General features: G+C 51.8%; 1 protein-coding gene and 1 pseudogene across 1 annotated transcript in view; one reads left to right on the forward strand and one right to left on the reverse strand.

Annotated features, from left to right (window-relative positions):
- The window catches only part of BACE2 (beta-secretase 2), a 91,624-nt gene that overhangs the window by 8,563 nt on the left and 62,542 nt on the right, over nt 1-20,519 (forward strand). The gene's annotated exons all lie outside the window — the stretch shown is intronic.
- Nucleotides 2,346-9,324, reverse strand: LOC113917268 (annotated as a pseudogene).

Genomic DNA, 20,519 nt, shown 5'->3' on the forward strand with positions numbered 1-20,519 from the left:
GGTGGTACTGCTCACTTCCGCTGGAAGGTCTCAGGGATGCTGCTCCATGTCCCGGCAAGGCACAGGATAGCCCCCCCCCCACGCCCATGACAGATAATTATCTGGTCTAAAATGTCAGCAGTACCAAGGTCGAGAAATCCTGGAAACAACATGTCGACTCAGCTGGCTTGGGAGCAATGAGGGGAGGATGTCCAGGAGAAGCATCTGCCATGGGCATGAGCAGGGAGGGACGGTGTGACACCTGTGGATCGCCCCTGATCTTCACAGCCCTGTCTCGTTCCTGCATTGTGGTTCTTCTCACTCGGCGTCTTTATTGAGCATCTACTGTGTGCCAGGCTCTGTTGTAAGCCCCGGGATGCACCAGTCAACAAGGACTTGTATCTCAAAACTCAACAAAACAAAGCAAACAACCCAATCAACCCAATTTTCCAAAACAAGTAAAAGATCTGGACACTTTGCTGGAACCTGTGTGCTTGTTAGCAAGACAGATTGTAAGACAGTAAACAGAATTTCCGCTAATTGCTGAGACAGTCCAACCTGGTCATGGGCACGGGTCAGAACAGACTGCTCCAGCCTGGCGGTTGGAGGAAAGCTCTCCGGGGAGGTGCAGTTTGGCTGTGACCAGCAGCATGGGAAGACCCAGCCTTGAGAGGTTGGGGAGAACCAGGTTCCAGGGTGAAGCCAGGCAGGTGAAGTCTACACCTGTACCCCCCCGGGGGGGGGGAGGCACATGCCGTGAGTGCACATGGGCCGTGGGTGCCTCCGATGTGACAGCTTTGGGAACAGCTCCTCTTTCCTCTATTTTAAAATTGTGCTTTGGGGTTAGATTTTATTAGAACAAAGTCCTGAGAGAGAGAGAGAGAGAGAGAGAGAGAGAGAGAGAGAGAGAGAGAGTGTGTGTGTGTGTGTGTGTGTGTGTGTGTGTGTGTGTGTCGTGAAGAGTTGGGGGAAGGGAGCTGAATATGGTTAGCCAGGAGTTTCTGAATTAAGGAAAATTAAGCTCAGTGCACCCAGGGGAGGTGGGGCACCAGGAGACCATTGCCTGTTTTCTAACAGTGTCTTCGGTCAGGTTCCCCAGAAGCAGACTGAGACAAGCATGAGAGTGGGCAGTGTATTTGGGAGGCGATCTCAGGAATCATGTGTAGGGGGTGGAGAAGTGAGAAGGTGTGGGCAGCGGGGCGTGAGCCCCCTGAGGATCCCTGAGAGAGGATGCCAGACTCAGTGGTCCCAAAAGAAGGGCAAGGGCACCGGACACTCCCCCCCCACCCTGCCCTGGCTCCTGCCAGGTGTGGGCTGAGGGCTGCTCCAGAGTGGGCTCGCCTTCAGCGTTTGGGGTCCTCCGGCTGGTTGGAGAAAGCCTCCAGGCACAGTCGTAGGGCCGTGCATTTGGAGGCTCGGGGGTCAGATGCACAGAACTGTTGGCTCAGCACAGCCCTCCTGCTGGACCTTGTGGCTGGCACAGGTTAGGCTAATATTTGAGGAATGAAAGAAGGAATGCTGTCTCTCACTGACTGTATTTGAGAATCTCATTTCGGCCTTTCACAAAACAGTTTTAAAGCTCTACTTTATTTATTTATTTTTAAAGCTCTATACTTTAAAATCCTAACTCCCCAAAGTGATCTAGAATCTAACTCACAAAAGCCTCTGTGAGTCAGTCCAGAGTGTACTTCTCATTGATATATGTACTTTGAACTTTTTTTTCCAGAAGAGGTGGATGTGGGCACTGAGCAAGAGAAAATGATCGGGGGGCAAAGGGAGATAATGTTTGAGGTTAAAAACAACCACAAGACCTCCTTTGAAGATCGAGTGCTGTGAACCTAAGACTTTGAACATCTCTTGCATGCCTGGCACCTTGGGATGCCTGAGAGCCGTGCAGCAAGGGGTGACAAGGGGTACAGGACGGGGCCAGGTCCCTGCCCCACCGACACTCACATGTAATCCACAAGCTTCCTGATGCCTAAGAATTTATCGGCATAAGTGGTGTGCTTATTCCTAAGTATACACTCGTTTCAGAAATAGATAAGATACTTTTTATCGCCCTTTGGTCAGTTCAAGTATGGGCATTTTGGCTTTTTTTTAATTTATTTATTTGACAGAGAGATAGTGAGAGAGGGAACACAAGCAGGTGGGGTGGGAGAGGGAGAAGCAGGCTTCCCGCGGAGCAGGGAGCCCAACAAGGGGCTCGATCCCAGGACCCTGGGATCCTGACGTGAGCCGAAGGCAGATGCTTAATGACTAAGCCACCCAGGCGCCCCTGCATCATTTTGGCTTCTTCTTTTTTTTTTTTTTTTTTGTTCCCAAGTTTTATTTAAGAACTCATACAAAATATTCCAGATAAATGCGTTTTAATTCTCATCTTCCTCCTCTTTCTCATTTAGTTAATCTGGAGGTAACGCAATTCGTAACTCTTTGCTGTTAGCAACTACGCGCAACTAGTCACGGAGATTATTCTTCAGATATTTTTTGGTGAGATATTTCAAATACCTTTTGGAAAAAGGCACCTCAGAAGTTACAGTAATCTTGATTTTGCTCCTTTCAATTGTTACAACCCCTCCACCGAGATTCCCAACTTTTCCATTCACTTTGATCCGTCCCCGAAGAAACTGCTCAAAACTGGCAGCATCCATGATTCCATCTTCTACAGGGTGGATGCAATCCAGGGTAAACTTCAGAACTTGCTTCTTTTGTTTGCCCCCCACCCCCCTTCGCCACAAGCTTTCTCACGGGCACCGTGGCGGCTGCGGAGGCAGAAAGGGCTGCGCTTTGGCGCACCCTGAGGGACACGGTGCTCTGTGGTAGCCCACCTCCTTGTTCATTTCACCCAAATGGGAGAGACTGTGGGCTGATCGGGTTGCAGGCCTTTGTGCTGGGCTCTTGATAGAGGGTCGACCCCTGTGTGCCTGAGGACCATCCTCACCTGCCCCTCCAAACCAGAGCTGGTGCCTCGCTCGGGGCTGCTCATCCCAATGGCTGTGAACACATGCCTCGCTGTCCTGGGTTTATGAGCCATGAAACATCTTAGTGTTTGTGCTCAGGCCTGGGGAGAGAGGCAGGGGCCTGCCCAGCCTCAAATCTCAGCCTCATGCTCCACCCCAGCTTCAGCAGAGCTGTGGGTGGGGCTCCTGGCCGTGGCCAGTGAGCGGTAACATTTCCTGTGGCGCCTTGGGTCCGCATGAGCTCGGATCCCCACCCCAGGGGTGCGTGCGGACCCCAGGGCCCAGCAGTCCTGGCTCCTCTGGCCAGACAGCATCCCCCTGCGTCCTGGGGAGTTTAGCATTCTTTGACGCTCTTGATAAGCCCCATGCACTTGTGGTTTCTGATTCTTTGTATATGAACCATATATGATAGTGAGCGACAGAGGACACCGGATATGCCATATTCTTAGAGCTGGTGTGTTCTGAAATTTCATGACAATGTGTCTTAGTATGGCTTGTTTTGTTTGTTTTATTTTTTTATTTTTATTTTTTTTATTTATCAGAGAGAGAGAGAGAGCGAGGCAGGCAGAGGGAGAAGCAGACTCCCTGCCGAGCAGGGAGCCTGATGCGGGACTCGATCCCGGGACTCCAGGATCATGACCTGAGCCGAAGGCAGTCGCTTAACCAACTGAGCCACCCAGGCGCCCCATTGTTTTGTTTGTTTTAATGTTCAGCACTTGGTCTTTTCAGTCTGGCTCAGGATGTTGAATTCTGAGAAGCTTTCTAGTAAAATGTTCTCTTTTTTTGGACCTCCTGTTATCCAGATGTTGGCCTCCTAGTTCTCATCACTTGGTCTCTGGGTTCTACTCTGTATTCATATCTGCCACTTTCTCTCTAATTTTCAAGAGCACTTTCTTTTTCCCTCTGAATGTTCCTTTTTATGGTTGTACTTTACTCCTGTTTCCGAATTGCATATCTGCTATTTCTCTGAGGAAATAACTTATGATTTTTTTTTTTTTTTGAAATTTTTCTTTTCGGCTTCCTGCCTTTTCTCTTTTGGCCCCGAGTCCTTCTCTTGGGGTCATTGTCTGGTGTGTATCTCGCACCAGAGGCTTTCCACAAATGTCTGGTGATTATTAGCTGACTTCACATTTAAAAATGAAGTGTTGGGGGGGCACCTGGGTGGCTCCGTCGATAAGCGTCTGCCTCCGGCTCAGGTCATGGTCCCAGGGTCCTGGGATCGAGCCCCGCATCGGGCTCCCTGCTCGGCGGGAAGCCTGCTTCTCCCTCTCCCGCTCCCCCTGCTTGTGTTTCCTCTCTCGCTGTGTCTGTCTCTGTCAAATAAATAAATAAAATCTTTAAAAAAAAAAAAAAGTGAAGTGTTAGGGACGCCTGGCTGGCTGAAGTGGCAGAGCATGTGACTCTTGATCTCCGGTCATGAATTCAAGCCCCACGTTGGCTGTGGGGTCTACTAAAAAAAATAATAATAATAAAAAAATAAAAAGGAAGCGTTAAAAGGCCAAGTGGAGGGCTGTGCCTAGGCTGAGTATAGAGAGTATTTTTTAAAAAGATTTATTTGTTTGTTAGAGAGTGGGGGGAGGGACAGAGGGCAAGAAGTCGGACCCTAACCCACTGAGCCACCCAGAGGCCCCTAGTGTACTTTTGTTATTTACGTGCATGCTTAGGTTTTGAAACATGGCCGTCTTGGTGACTCTGTCACCTGCCCTGTGGCAGATGCCTTCAGTTGGGTTGTTGAACCAAAACATCTTCTCAGCCCTCTCCTCTCTCTCCTGGAGCTTGCCCTTGCAGCTGCCAGTGTAACTAAGCACTCGGCTGTGGACAGGGGGACCTAAATTGGGGTCTCCTGGAGGATTTCAGGGAAGCTTATATCTCCAGATAAAAGTGGCGGGTCTGGCTGGGGTGATACTTTCAGCTCTTCCCTGCCTTTGGTGCAGGTGAAGGTCGGCATCAGGGAGCCAGCTTCTGACCTTGAGAGTCAGGTGAGGGGAGCAGCAGTGATTTGATGCTGACTTTCTTTGAGGGGCTGATCTGATACCAGCTGTCCCTAGACCCTTCTCAGTGTGGAGAAGAATCCCTGCTTCTCTGAGCCGCTTAAAACCTAGCTTCTACTCGTAGCCGAAAACATTCCAAATGATGCGGCATCATAACTTTTGGGGAAAAAAATAGCTTAATGATTTTTAAAAAGTACTTGAAGGTAGTTTGTCGTTCTTTTCTTCTCCTTGAAATCTCCCAGGAGGAGGAGGAGAAGTTGAGAAGTCTTTTCATTAGTGTCTTTGTTGCTGTTGTCGGCAAGACGCTTACGTCCAGGGAGCACCGTGTGGGACCCTGTTAACAGGGATGTAGGCTTTGGCCATCACAAAGGGGGACCCCTCAGGAGACGACCACTAGGAGTTTGCATGGGGTAGATAGGGGCCAGCAAACGAAGGCCCGTGAGCCAACCTGCCTGTTTCCATAAGGTTTTGTGGGGAATGCAGCCATCTGGGTTGGTGGTTTACCTGTTGTCTGTGCGTGCTTTCACACAACAGTGGCAGAGTTGAGGTAGATATCGTATTGCCAGAGTCTAGGCTATTCACTGCCCGGCTCTGTACAGAAAAGGCTGGCTGACCTCCGGGCTCGACTGTCAGGTTCTAGAGACCAAGGTGGGAGCATCCATCATCCATGGCCAGCAGGCGGGTTTTGTCCACACCAGGAAGTACAGGTGTGTGGTGAGAATGGGGGAGGGGGGGACCAGGGCTCTGAGGAACCTACTAAATACCCCCCAGGGGGAAGGGTGAGTGTGTAGGCATCAGCCACTCCCAGAACGTGCCAGTCATGACATCAGATGAGCACGTTCTTCCCCAAACCTTCCTTCCCTCCTGTTTCAGGCGTTGCTGTGAGCCAGGTGGGGAAAGAGACATGAATCGCACCATGCCTGCTCTTCCCCACTGCAGATTTCTGAGCCTAAGGTGGGCCCCTGGTATTGGATGCCAGATAGGAGCTTTGACCTTAAGCTTTGTCTTTAGATTGGTCTGGACTTCTAATGCCTAGAAATAAATGAATTACCACAGAGCTTTCGGAAAAAAAACAGTCTTTGCCCAAGGTTCCATTCGGGTATGGGGAAGAACAATTCAGTGTGTTTGAAGGCAGTTGTAGGACAAGGGAAGGTCCTACTAAAATGTTCTGCCATCACACAAAGGCTATGGAGGGGAGTTTGGAAATGTCTAGTAAAATCACGTGTGCATGTATTCTTTGACCCACAAACCCACTTCTGGGCGTTTACACGAAGTTACATCGGGGAAAACTGTAAAAATTTGCATCCCCACGGCTATTTGTGATGTCACCTGCACCAGCAAACGACTGGAGACAACCTGGATGTTCCCAGGGAGGGGGCCGGGGGAGGGAAATGCTGCACACCGACATGTGGGGCACGATGCGTCCGTCCGTGAGCGAGCGAGGACCCTCTTTAAAGACTTCAAGTGAGGAAAGCCAGGTGGAGAAGAGAGGAGAGCATGCATCTGGCAAAGCGGGTAGGCACGTGTAAGCGCCCCTCTCTCTCCTCTCGGGATGGGTCCGGGACAGAGGCCCCCAGAGCCAGGTGATGGTTCAGCTCAGTGAGCACCACCCCTGCTCCCGCGCCTGTTCCTTTGCTGTGACAACCCGCCGAGCACTTTGCTGGCTCCAGCATATTATGGGTCTGCTGTGTCGAAAGTGCAAGACCTCTACAGATGAGTTACATGCTTTCACTTCCCAAAAAGCCACCCACTGGGCCAGATTTGCTGGCTTTTACTGTGATTACAAGTGGCTGGCAGGGGTATGCTGCTTAGTAGATACTGAAAAAAATAATAAACAGTTCAAGCAGGTCCCTTTCAGGTGATAACTTTCACATGGACTTAGAAACTGCCTTTTCTTAAGAAACTCCTGCTACGGAGAGAGGTCTTTTCAGGGAGATATCTTTACGTGTTTCCATCCTTACTTGATTTCTGCCACCAGAAATGGTATGTTTGCTACGTACATAAATACTTTTGAACTCTAAAGTTAGAAACAGAATTTACTGCCTGTGTAAAAATCTTCCAAAGAATTTTAGTTCTTTTTTTTTTTTTAAGATTTATTTATTTGAGAGGGGGAGGGGCAGAGGGAGAGAATCTCCAAACAGACTCCCAACTAGGAGCAGAGCCTGACGTGTGCTCAATCTCACGACCTTGAGATCATGACCTGAGCTGAAACCAAGAGTTGGATGCCCAGCCAACTGAGCCACCCAGGCACCCCAAGGAATTTTAGTTCTTTTTTTATTTATTTATTTGACAGACACACAGCGAGAGAGGGAACACAAGCAGGGGGGAGTGGGAGAGGGAGAAGCAGGCTTCCCGCGGAGCAGGGAGCCCGATGCGGGGCTGGATCCCAGGACCCCGGGATGATGACCTGAGCCGAAGGCAGACATTTAACTGACTGAGCCACCCAGGCGCCCCCAAAATATTCTTCTTGTTACAGTAGTTTATCCAAAAAATTTCAGTCACTAGTCCATGAGAATTTGGGAGCCCTGTACGGAGTCGGGGGCTGGTTTAATTCAAGAGAAACTGCCTGTCAGTGAGCTGAGTTTGTGTGTGTCTTGGAATAGCACAGATGCCCAGTAAACGGTCATCCACTGGTTTATTCGCTGGACCGTTCCGGACACTCGGCCTTCTGGAGGATGTACCGGCTGCCTTCTTCAATAAGCTCCTCTCCCAGAGCAGCCCCAGAATGGCACTGGACAATCGAAAGCTTGATCTAAACCGTAAATATCAACTCCCAGCAGTGATCTGCCACGCAGAGCCTGTGTGTGGCGCGCCTCTCCCCTCTGTCCGGTCAGCGGATGGGAGTGACCCCCGCTTTGTTTCTGTGCTGTCCACTCGTTCATGGGCAATCTCAGAAGGCAGGGTCCAGCTTGGCTCCGCTCCTCTTTTCCCAGCTGTGCATGTGGGGCGGCGGCTCAGCAGCCCCCGCCTTCTAACCCCTGTCCCGTCCTCCTTCCGGTTCCCGTCCCTGCTCTCCTCCCCACCTTCTTCTGGGGGATGCCACTGGAAGGGAGGGGAATGGGAGGCCAGCTAGGAGCAAGGTGCTCGGGACGCCTCTGTGGGTGGCATCTGGCTGGGGTGCCCACGGAGGAGGGGGTTTTCCTGGGACAGGCCCTTCTGTCCCGCCTGGGTGGCCAGCTTCTGTGGACTGCACTGCTCAGGCTCCCTTTTCCCTTGGCTTGGAATTGGGCTTGGTAGGATGAGAGAGAAGCTGCTGTATAAATCCCACTCCCGGGGCGCCTGGGGGGCTCAGTCGATTAAGCGTCTGCCTTCAGGTCGGGTCATGATCCCGGGGTCCTGGGATCGAGCCCCGCATCGGGCTCCCTGCTCCGCGGGAAGCCTGCTTCTCCCTCTGCCACTCCCCCTGCTTGTGTTCCCTCTCTCGCTGTCTCTGTCTCTGTCAAATAAATAAATAAAATCTTAGGAAAAAAAAAAAAAAAGACGCCAGGCTGAGCCAAGTGATACCGCTGTCTCCCTCCCGGGTCATGATGGAGTCAGAGCGCCTGTGGCCCCCCGGAGGCCCTCCCCACTTTTCCCACGCGGTCGTTGCTCACCAGGCCGGTTTGTGTTGGCAGGAAGGAGGACAGAGTGGGCCTTCCGTGACAGAATGGTCCCTTTGCTGTAAGATGCCACCTGGCTTTAATTTCTGGACCATGACACACTCGTCCTGTTAAGTCTTGGTTCTTGAGTAAGTGAATGCTAAGGGAGCCCACGGTGCACCCCAGCCACTCCTCTCGGCGCACGCCAGACGGAAGGGAAGCACGTTTAAAGGAGTTAAGCTTATTTATTTTTCTCAAATCAAGACCCATCCCCTTGGGGCAAAATTGTGACATTCAGGCCCATCCGAAGCTTACATTTTCTTTTATAGCCAGCTACCCAAAGGCCAGGGCCAGCGCGCTGCCTGCCCTTCTGTGCACTTGAGTCCAAAAAGAAACGGGACTGTTTTGTCCACGACCTGGCACTTAGGCTCAGGAGGCTTTCAGCTTGGACTCTTACAGCCTTGCCTCCGAGTCGGCACTTCATTGATCTCAGACCTGGCAGCCGCCTCCGGGGAGACTGAAGACGCAGCAGCGGGCTCCGATGCCTGTCGTGTCTAGGAGCCCCGAGAGGTGCGGCTGGGCCGCAGGGGGGTGCGCGGCTGCTCCCGGCCGCAGCTGCAGGCCCTTGTGGAAACCAGCGCGGGAGATGGGGAGGTGGAACGCTTTTCTGGAGTCCGCGCTCACAGTGGTTTCTGAGGGAAAGCTATTCTGATGGCGGAGGAGGTCAATCAAGATGGAGTCCGTTTTGGCCATGTCCACCAGGAATCCGCAGTCGTCAGTATTTTCCAGGCTAGCGAGCCCAGCGTTCTTGAGGATCATTGTCAGTAATTAAAACTCAAAGGTGATTGTTTTAGGGGCGCCTGGGTGGCTCAGTCCGCGAAGCGTCTGCCTTCGGCTCAGATCATGATCTCAGGGTCCTGGGATCGAGCCCTGCGTCGGGCTCCCTGCTCCGCGGGGAGTCTGCCTCTCCCTCTGCCTGCCGCTTTCCCTGCTTGTGCTCTCTCTCTTTCTCACTCTCTCAAATAAATAAGTAAATGAAATCTTAAAAAGAAAAAGTCGATTGTTTTAAAAGTTCGGGTGGATGCTGACAGCAACGGGCCCTGATGCGATGGGGCAGTGTGTACTGGAGGGTTAAAAGTCTTCAAGTACAAATCCTAACTCTGTCTGATGTTGGCTTTTATATAGTTTTTAGTGTCTTAAGGTATTGTGAAATCACATAAGACAGTATTTACTACGAATTGTTTTCACAGATGGTTTTGATCAGTGGGCAGAGGTGATGGTCACCCAGTGTCGTGTCTGTATCGTGGCATGGAAGGTTAGTTGGTATGTATGGAAATAGAGAATCAGATTTTTTTATTAGTTAAATTAGTTATACTCGTTTCAGGTGTACAATGTAGTAATTCCACAGTTCTCTACATTATTCAGTGCTCATCATGATAATTGTACTCTTAATCCCCTCTATGTTGAAAATATGGGACACTTCATGAATTTGCCTGTCATCCTTGCTTAGGGGCCGTGCTAATAAGCAAGCACGATAATTAGATGTCTGATTAGCGGATGGTTGGAAGGTGATAAATGAAGGCTGGATATTGACTTTCAGTGGGGCCCTGGGAGGCACCGAGGAAGGGGTAAGAAGTCACGTCACGTGACCAACACTTGGCGCCCTCCAGGGAGATGTGCATCCCATCCGGCCCCAGAGGAGGTGTGCCGTGGGCTCTAGGGAGGACACACTCTCTCAACTTGAGATAATCGACAGAGTGCAGACGTGGGTCTGCTGGGAAGGGGTGGGGGCCGCCAGCTCTTTAGCCCCGTGGAAGCTCCATGAGGACAGGCACCGAATCCATCCTCAATAAATATTTGTGAGGGGCGCCTGGGTGGCTCAGTCGGTTAAGCGTCTGCCTTCGGCTCAGGTCATGGTCCCGGGGTCCTGGGATCGAGTCCCCATGTTGGGCTCCCTGCTCAGCGGGGAGTCTGCTTCTCCCTCTCCCACTCCCCCTGCTTGTGTTGCCTGTCTCGCTCTCGCTCTGTCTCTGTCAAATAAATAAACAAAATCTTTAAAACTCAATAAATAAATATTTGTTGAACTAAACTGAGAAAGGAAGAACATGCCTAAACAGATGCTCTAGACTTTTAACAAGTTAGGACAGCAGGTAATGAGCTTCCCCTGGCTGAGGAGTTTGGCAGAAATGTCGGCAGCTTTCTGGGGGGCTCCGGGTGGTGGTGCTGTGTTACAGGGGGGTTAGCCTGCGTCAGTGGTCCCCGTTCCCGGCTGGCTGTCAGGTCACCTGGGACCTTGTTAAAAGTATGGGTTCCAGGCTCTATTCTCTGGGTTGGAGATGACATACAGTAGCTCCTGGGGTGATTCCAATGGACAGAACAGTGACCCCTCAGATTCATTTCAATTCTTCTGTTTTTATGTTTCCTAATAAAATCTAGCCTAGTGTCTGAGTTTGGGTATTGTTTTGTAAGGCAGTTACTCTTGAGTCTCAGGTGACTGCATCCAGCAGATATGTGATGTGTATTTCTACTTGCCTGGCCCTGTTCTGGGCACAGAGGGTGCAGCAGTGAGCCAGAGACGACAAATCTGGCCTTCTCGGATCTATGTTTAGTGGGAAGAGACAGACAAATCCAGGTGGATTACAGCGCGGACCGAGGCGTGCGGGGAGTAGGGAGGTGTGACTGCATTCTGTAGGCTGGCCCCCGGGAAGGGCTCTTCCATGAGGCAGCACTCGAGCAGAGGCCCGGAGAGAGAGGGAGTGAGGTCCGTGCGGAAGGGTGTTCCAGGCCAAGGGAACAGCCAGCCCCAGGCCCTGAGAAGGATGTGTGCTTCCATGTTGGAGGAGCCGCAGGGAGGCCCCAGTTGGAGCACGGTGGACATGCTGTGGGAGCGGAAGCAGGAGACAAGCAGGAAGGGGGCCATTGCTCTTGCTGAGAGCTACGTGGTCAAGAAGGTAAAATGAGGAGATTGGTTTTGGAAATGCCAAATTGAGACACCTTTTATAACATGCAAGGTGCGTGGTCCCAGAGCCGCTGAATATGCATGTGGGGTTCAGACAAGGGGTCCCAGACAGAGATGTAAGCCTGAGTGTTGACTGCAGAGCAGCTGGGTGAAGCCATGGCTTGAGATGCAGTCTCCCGTGAGCAGAGACAGGCCAGAGAGGCGAGGTCCGAGTCCGGGCGCTGAGACACCCCAAAGCTTGGAGGCTGGGGAGGTGAGGAGGAATCAGGGAGATGGAGCAGCAGGGACATGGGAGGGAAGCTGGAAGGTGCATGCGTCCCGGAGCCCGGGGAAGCAGAGAGTTAGGAACAGGCCCAAATCCCACGGTGGCCAAGGGACAGAAGGGGTCTGTTGGCTGGCCTTGGCACATGATGCGGAGAAGAGCTGTCTCCTGGGTTCAGGTGGAAGGGACGGGGGGATTTGACAGGCGGGAGTGCAGTCACCTCCTGCAAGGGGCTTCACTGCTGGAGCACCGAGGCACGGGGCCGTGGTTGGAGGAGGCTCTGCGGTCAAGACAGTTGTGTGTTGTTTTCTTTCCTAAGATGGGAAATAGAACAGCCTGTTTGTAAGCAGATGGGAGTGATCCTGGTGGGGACAAGTGAGTGATATGAAAGAGAGTTGGGGGCATTGGTGGTGTGCTGTCTTGCGTGGGTGGCGGGGGGCTTCCAGTGCCCGTGGCGGGCGGTGGGAGTTAGGAGGCGGTGGATGATGGTGTCTGTCTCCACGTTTGCTGCGCCAGGGACTTTTAGTGATGGTACAGAAAAGCTCTCACATGTGTGTTGGAGATCTTGTCAAGGTTAATATGTTACAGTCTTTCTAGCCAAGTCTTAGTGTCTCCCATTTCTAGAATGTTCTGGAAGGTTTCTGTGTGGCTGTTCTACACCCTAATTAGGAAAATGTCTATGCTTCGCTGGCGTGGAAACAAAAGAGGGATGCATCCGTCATTTCTCCTTTGGGTTAGCATTCTTTCAGAATATCTATAGACACCATAAAAATGTGGAGATCAATGGAGATTTAGATTTAATGTCTTTCCTGAGAGGAATTTACTTGGAAGGGCTTTAAAAAATCTTTTTAGCAGAGAATGATCTCTTTGATCGCCATATGCCTATTAAAACATTTTTCCCCCTCATGGGTTTAACGAGAAAAAACCATCAAAGCCTTTTACAAACCACATAGAAGTAGCCGGTTTCTTAAATGGCTGGCCTGAAATTAGCAAGGCTGGCAAGCCCCAAACAGTGGCCTTTCTGTGTTACTCCTTCCACGTTTGGGCCAATCAGACAGCATGCAAAGAGGTGAGGCGAGATGGAGATAACACTTCAGATTTTAAGAAGAGGTCATTGCAAGGGCTGCATCCCGTCCCACAGTGAGCCAAGCGTGAGGATTCATGGGTTATCGCTCACTGTGTGTAATTGTCAGTGTTGTTAGAAGGTGTTCATACCTTGATGCCACTTAGGACTTAAGTCACGCTTTCTGCTTTCGAAGCCCATAATGGTAATACTGTGTGTGTGTATTTTCATAAAATAAACCGTGAGAGGCTAACCTGGCAGGCCCAATCGGCCGATCAGTTTTGGATCTAGTCCAGTGTATGGACGGTTATGGGTTGTGATGGGCAGTCCATGTCCCTATGCTGCTTCTTTTGTGTTTCACACAGTATTAAAACTAATTACGGTACCTAGGCAGATAGCATCGTAAAATAGAGGGAGTTATTTTTTCTGAAGTGTGTTGATTGGCAGGGGGGAGGGCTTAGAAATTAAACTTTAAATTCAGTGGATAAGCCTCAAATAATTCATCTCTCGTTACTAGCATTTCGTTCCTCACTGGTCCCACAGTCACCTCAACAGAGACTGAAGACCATCATAAAAAGAGAAGGCTGGTCTTTTTTGTCTCAATATCATTAGGTGGTAAAATCTGGAAGGGGCACCCGATCTTCTTTGTCTCCGTGGCCCCGGGCACGTGGTAGCTGCTCACGAAATATTTGCTGAAAAAAAATAATCTTCCCAAAAGACTTGAAACACTTTAAAAGAGATATGTGTACACCTGTGTTCTTAGCAGCATTATTCAGCCAAAAGGTAGAAACAACCCAAGTGTCTGTTGATGGATGAATGGACAGACGCAGCGTAATGGTGATGAATCCATACGGCGGATTAGTACTCAGCCCTAAAAAGGAAGGACTTCTGACACCTGCTACCATGTGGGTGAACCTTGAGGACATTCTGCTCAGTGAAATATGCCAGATGCAGAAAGAGAAATACTGGGTTGATTGCACTAGAGTAGTCAGATTCATGGAGTCAGAAAGTAGGAGAGTGGGTGCCGGTGGGGGGGGGGGTGTGCTGGAGGAGGGAAGGAGGAGTTAGTGTCTCATGGGGGACAGAGTTTCAGTTTGGGGAAGATGGACATGTTCTGGAGGTAGACGGTGGAGATGGCTGCACAGCACTGACCTGTGTACTTAAAAATGGTTAAGATGGCAAATTTTCCGTGTATTTCACCACGATTAAAAAAATGAATCTTAATGCTGAGAATAATAGTGAAAAATAACCACTTGATCATAACGGTAAGTTGACAATCTTGGCTATTGCTGCAGCAATATAAGTGTATATACGCCTTGTCTTTTTTTTTTTTTTTTTAAATATTGACTAAAAACTGACGATGTTTCAGTGTGGGACCTGGGTGAAGTTTATCTCCTGTCTCTTTTCTGAAAGATTAGATCTGAAATAGCTTTTCAGTTGCAGTTACCAACTCTTGAGCAAAAGGGAGCATTTAGCGAATCTCCGGAAATATTTTGAGAGTTAAGATATTGCACCTTTGATGAGAATATGTTTAAACTCCTTTGGAAAATGTGCAGAAAGAACTGATTTTTAGCTAAAACGATGTCTCCTAAGATCCCCGGAAACCTATAAGGGGTTTTGGGGAGTGGTTAGTTGTTTGTTTGGGAAAGAAGAGGCTACCTTGCTCTCTGGAAATAGAAATTTCCCTCCCTCCACAGTCACCCAAATACAGGGACAAACCCGCTCTTGTACTTTCTTTAAAAAGCACCATTTGGGGCTCCTGGGTGGCTCAGTTGGTTAAGCTTAAGCGTCTGACTCTTGGTTTCGGCTCAGGTCATGCTCTCAGAGTCGTGGGATGGAGCCCCGGGTTGGGCTCCGCACTCAGTGTGGAGTCCGCTTGAGATTCTCTTTCTCCCTCTCCCCGTCTCAAATAAATAAATCTTTAAACAAAAATAAAAAAGCACCCTTCAGCATGAATTTTCTTTTCCATGGTAAAGAGGATCCTTATTTTCACTGGCATCAGTGAATGAGGTCTAGCCTTGTGACTTTTACATAGGAGTCCTGACAATCCACCGCCATTCCTCCATCGGTGGGATTGTCTCCTGCCAGCAGGTGGATTACGTAAGCCCAGAGGCTGAGGGAAACTCCAGCCGGGGAGGTCCCCCTGGGCTGGGACACCTCCGTAGGGAAGGGGCCCTTTGTGCTCTTTTCTCCACTTCCCTAGCCCCCTCCCGAGTTCACCTACACAGAGGGAGGGGCTGGGCAAGCAGATGGAAGCATCCAGGCCACCTGTCGCTGAATATCCCTTTGCAGACAAGCAGTGTGGCTCCCAGTTCTTCTTCTAGAAGCTTGGTGGATATGAGGCTGCTTACGGCAGCTCCCCGATCAAAGCATGCTTGGCTTCGCTGTCCAAGGGGCAGAGAACCAGACTCCTGGACTGTCTGGATCCCTGAAGACAGGCCACCCTGTGCAGCCTCTTGGCCGACAGCCCGCACCTTCTTCAGGTGTGACACCGGTGGCTGTGAGCCCAGTGGGGACCGGGCTCCTGATCCTGGCCCTCGCTCTGCTGGTCAGCAGTCAGGGCCTGCCCTGGATGTGTGACCACCCCCAGGATGTGTGTGTGGGTGTTGTCTCGAGTCTCTGCAGCCGAAAGCACAGGTGGAGCCTTAGAATGCCAACTGAGGCAAGCTAGCGGTCCACGTTGCCGCATAAGGACGAGCACAAGAGCTGGAAGCCCACAGACACAGCTTCATGGGGGCCGTGGGTTTAGAGGGTCCTGCGCTCTTCTCTCCAAGGGTGCTGTGACGCTCTTGCTGCCCACAACAAAAACTGTCCTTGGACCTGGGAGGCTGATGCCGCGTCTGGGCTGCCGGGGGCTAACCCTCCATCTGCCTGGCCCCGTCGGGCGTCCCTGCACACAGGAGGAGACCCACACTCCAAATGGCTTTCCTTGTCTGAATTCTTCTTATTTTAAAGATTTATTTATTTTTAAAGATTTTCTTTATTTGCACAAAGAGAGAGTACACGTGCACAGACGAGGAGTGGCGGGCAGAGGGAGAAGCAGGCTTGCCACTGAACAACTGAGCAGGGAGCCCGACGGGGGACTCGATCCCAGGACCCCGGGATCATGACTTGAGCCAAAGGCAGACACTTAACCGACTGAGCCACCCAGGCACCCCAAGATTGATTGATTTTAGAGAGCAAGAACCTGCCAGCAGGGATGGGGGCAGGGGCAGAGGGGGAGAGGGAGAATCTCAAGCAAACGCCGTGCTGAGTGCAGAGCCTGAGGCAGGGCTTGATCTCATGACCCCAAGATCATTACCTGAGCTGAAACCAAGAGTTGGACGCTGAACCGACTGAGCCACCCAGGAGCCCCTTCTTTGTCTGAACTCTAAGAGCAAAGCTAAACTTAGACACAGTGATTTTGAAGGCTGAAATTATTCTCTCCATTTTATAGATGACCAAACTGAGGGCACAGGATGACTGTTCAGCCAGCTTGTGGCAAAGTGGAGACCAGATCTGATTGCTTCACTGTGAGGCTTCCGTCCCTGGCCTTTGATGCATCGGGGTTGGGGCGGGGGGGGGGGGGGCATCCGCTCAGTCTGCTTTGGGAGACAGGCTCGGACCTCTTCTTTGGAGACCAGGCTTAGGCATCTGCTGAGGTTGTCTTCGGAGGGAAGCACTTGGAGAAGTAGTCACGGAACGCTGTTCAGCGTTGTGGGCTGGGCTCCGGGGAGCAGGCTCTGGGCAGAGTGTGGCTGTGGGTGCTCGTGGCATGCTCTTAGGGTCCACACCCGTGAAAGGGGAGGAGGAGGCAGGAGCGGGCGGTGGGGGTCACGCTGTGATGGAGCCCGGGGACAGTCTCTGCTGCCCTACAGGGCACGCGGGGGATAGAAGGACCCTGCAGAGTCAGCCCAACTTGAGCAGAAATGGCCAGGCCCTTATTATCCAGTATCACTCAGTCTTTACCTGTGGCTGTCCCCAGGAAGGGCATGACCGGGGGTGGGGGGCAGGTGACCTCTCTCGCAGCGGGACAGCCCACACAGATTTACCCCCACGGCGTCTTCCACAGGGCAAAAAGGGTATTTAAAATCCCAGGTGGTTAGAGGACTCTCTTGCCTTCTGGGGGTAGGGGCGGTGCTCATGGACTTCCTATCAGTGGGAACTGGTCTGTCTTCAGCTTTCCTGCGCTCCCAGGGGCTGGCTGGGAGAAGAGTATGAAAGAAAGAGCTTCAGTGTTGTGCAGGCCGCTCGCTGGGAGAGGTCCTGAATAGTGTCACCTTTGCTCGGCATTGACAGCCGGAGGACAGGGCTGCTGAGGATGGAGTGCTGGCACCGAGGGTCCTGCCGCACCCCTCCAGCCCCCCCCCGCCCCGTGCCCAGTCTATGTCCAGACCACGGTGGCCCCGGGGGGTAAGGCACAGGCAGCAGAGTTGCCGTGGGGGAGAAGCCAGGAGAGTCACTGCGTCCGGAGACCCTGGGCAGGGCATCAGACCCTGGGAAAACCCACCCAGAGAGCTGGAGCTAACTGGCTCCCATCTCTCAGGACCAGAGGGCCCCACTCACTCCTTTAGCAAACCTTTACTGAGTGCCGTGCTCAGCCCTGCGCTCAGAGCTGCTGACCTGAAGCCGCCGGATGCTCCAGGAGGTGGAAGGGGGGAGGAAGGGGAACACGGACGACTTGAGGAGAGATTCGGGGGGAGCCACAGACCGGACACGCGGACTCGTGGAAGAGGAGGGCAGAGGAAAGGAGGTGGGTGGGGGACCTCAGGCACCCATGGAACAGAGTGGGGAAGAAAGGCCTGGGGAGTGCGAACAGCCTTGGTGGCCCTGGGATTCGAGTCTGAGCTGTGTGTGGGTGCTCCTGACACATGGGTCACCCCCCCCGTGTTTCAGCACATGGTCACGTCCCTGTGGGCGTCGCCTGCTGCAGGGACGAGCCACAGTGCCCCTTGGGGGGCCTGCTGAGGACGCTGTGCCCGTTCTGGAGCTTAGGCATGCCACCTCTGATCTGGGTCCTGACCAGCAGCAAAGCAGGGACTGAATGAAAGTCTGGGGGGTAATTTGATGTGAGTCCTGTGCTGAAAGTCGGCCCTGCAACAAGAGGAAAAACAGAGTCATGCCACCCTGTTTGAGAAATTAAAACATCCCGGGGTACCAGGCACTCTTCTGGCTGTACCACCCATAAGTTCTCGCCTGTGCCCCCAGAACAGCACTCTTGATCATCCTACTTTGCGGGTGGATGACGAGGACACCAGCGCCCAGAGACAGTGTGTGAGGCTCCGTGGCCAGCCGAGAGGAGCCCAAGCCAGTGCTCGGACCCGGGTCTAACAGACTGTGAAGCCCCTCTTCGTCACGCGGCTCTGCTTTAGAGAAGGCACAGAGTGTATCCTGGGACCATAGGCAGACAATGAACTTGAAGCCAGGGTCCTGTGAATGGACATAGTTACCAGCACGTCTTAGGGGCCTGGGCTGTGGGTGTGTGATAAAATCCCCCCCCCCCCCACTCTTCGCCTTTCCAGTCTTCCTGACAGGGATGGGTTGTCTCGGAAGGTTTCAAAATTCAGGGACCACCCCCTCCCAGCAGTAACCACCCCACCCCCCCAGGGATGGGTGGTCACTGCAGAGGGAATGGTAACTCCTGTGTCCAGGAGGATTCTGTTTTGGGGATGCATGACTCTTAGGTTCTTAAAACAGGGACCCCCTCACATCAGCCCTCCTGCACCCCAGATTCTGCTCACTCCACCTCCACCACCAGAATTAACCGGCCAAGCCCTGAGTGTTCCGTGGACATCTTTCACTGTGCTGTCCGCTTGTGGCGGTGCTGATTTTCCCGAAGGGAGCCGGGGAATCCACGTGGCTCTTGACATGTGTTTTTCTAGTACAAACCTCATTGGAATAGTAAAGCACAAGTGTGCGTGCACACGGGGCCCGAATAAATTGCATAATCAAGCCCCTCTTAGCTAAGTACTGTAACATCTGTTTGTGTTAAGTGGGGCCCTTTGAAAATGATTTTTTTTCTCCCTTCTTTAGAAAACACCCTTAATTTTAGATTGTGGAGAAATGGCGTGTGGCAGTTACTCTTGCTTTCTTGACAAGATGTGTTTAAGTAAATGAGATTCATCTCCAGAACTGAAGCATAGAAAGAACCTGATTAACAAGATCAGCGCCTGTAATCACGTGTAATAGCTGTGGGCAAACAGCCCTGCATAGCTGGGCCGGAAATGCCGCTGCTGTGGGTTCTGGGCGCCGGCAGCCTTCGGCAGATGGGCTGCTAATGTAATTAGGAATCGTTGTGTTAAATGAGCCATTATTTAAATTATCTGCTAATTTTTCTATCTATTAACCTGCTGAAAAAGAGACAGTGATGTCTGAGAAATCTCTGGCTGCTAATCGCTAACTAGGAGCCTAACTCATTTCTTTTCTTCGGTGCAACATTTCACCTTATTGTGGCAACAAGCAAATGGCTTTCTGTGAGGTTACTGCCCTGTGCATCCATGGGAGATGGAGGAGGGACAGACAGTAGGAGACAGACATGCACGGTCCCCTGGTCGGTTTCAGCCGGTGGTAGGATGGTCAGATGATTCGGAGCCCCTCGAGGCTCTTCGCTCTCCTGGCCACACTGTTTCTGTTTCGATCAGGCTCTCTGAGTTTGAGGATATTTGGTCTTGAGGGCGCATGAGGCAACGTATGCATGAGTCCACCTTCCCTTGGTTCTCCCTGGCCTGAGACACTGGTGGGGGCAAGGCAGTGGGGCAGGAAGGAGCCCGTCCCTGCTGGGACTTCTGGGAGGTGGCAGAGCGCGGCTCCGGCTGTCTGCGTGAGGAGCCAGCAGGTGGAGGACTCCATCCATCAGCGGTTGTGTATTTTGGGTTGAGGGCGCTCCCAGGAGCGTTCACTCCCTGGCACTACAGGCCTGCCCTGGGCGCTGAAGCCTCTTGCTCTTGCGGCTACAGAGAGTAACCGGAACCTGAACTAAGTACCAGGGCACGTGGGTGGGCACCAAAACCTCATCTTGGATTCCAACTTCGGTTATCCTTGGATATTTAAGAGGTACGTGTTTGGTTATTTGGTAGAGCAGCTGGGACATGAAGTTAGCCCGCCCTCCCCATCTCCAGAAAACCTAAGCACTTTGCACACGTGTATCAGGAGTTTGGCCTCTTGAACGGCCTCCCACGTCTCCCAGCTTCTTGGCAGGTGTGCCTTTGTCTCTCCTCCCAGGTACCAGCTCATGTGTGTTCTTCCCCCCGCAGGTCAGGTGATGAGCAAATTCCTGTTAGTTGTAGTCATTAATGGGAACTGTGGAAAAGAGACCAGAAAATGTGTTTGGCCCTCCAGCAGCTTAACAAGCTCGTTGAAAGAAAAGGTAGGCAATTTGGAGAAATGGGAGGCCAGTAAAGATCGAGACCTCCAGGAGTGCCTGTCAGAATCAGGCCAATGCAAAGTGAGGAAAATCAAACCCCACAAAATGTGCCATTTTAAACGTGAGTGAGCTTTGTCTAGGCAGGGCATGAGGATATGGCTGTCCCCAAGAACAAGCTTAAAGAGAACGTCCTGAAGAAACTCTCAGAGTCAAGGAACCAGCCCTTGGCCAGAGGTCCCTCAGGTGTCATGGAGTTCATGTTGGTGGCCACCGAGGACTGACCTCAGTCTTCCGTCTCCTGCTGAGAAGTGCATGTGGATTCAGCACCAGGAGATATTGCTCGCTCCCTGAGAGCCTGCATCGGGGGAGCGGGTCATTCACCTGACTG

This window comes from Zalophus californianus, chromosome 1, assembly GCF_009762305.2.
Source record: "Zalophus californianus isolate mZalCal1 chromosome 1, mZalCal1.pri.v2, whole genome shotgun sequence".
NCBI lineage: Eukaryota > Metazoa > Chordata > Mammalia > Carnivora > Otariidae > Zalophus > Zalophus californianus.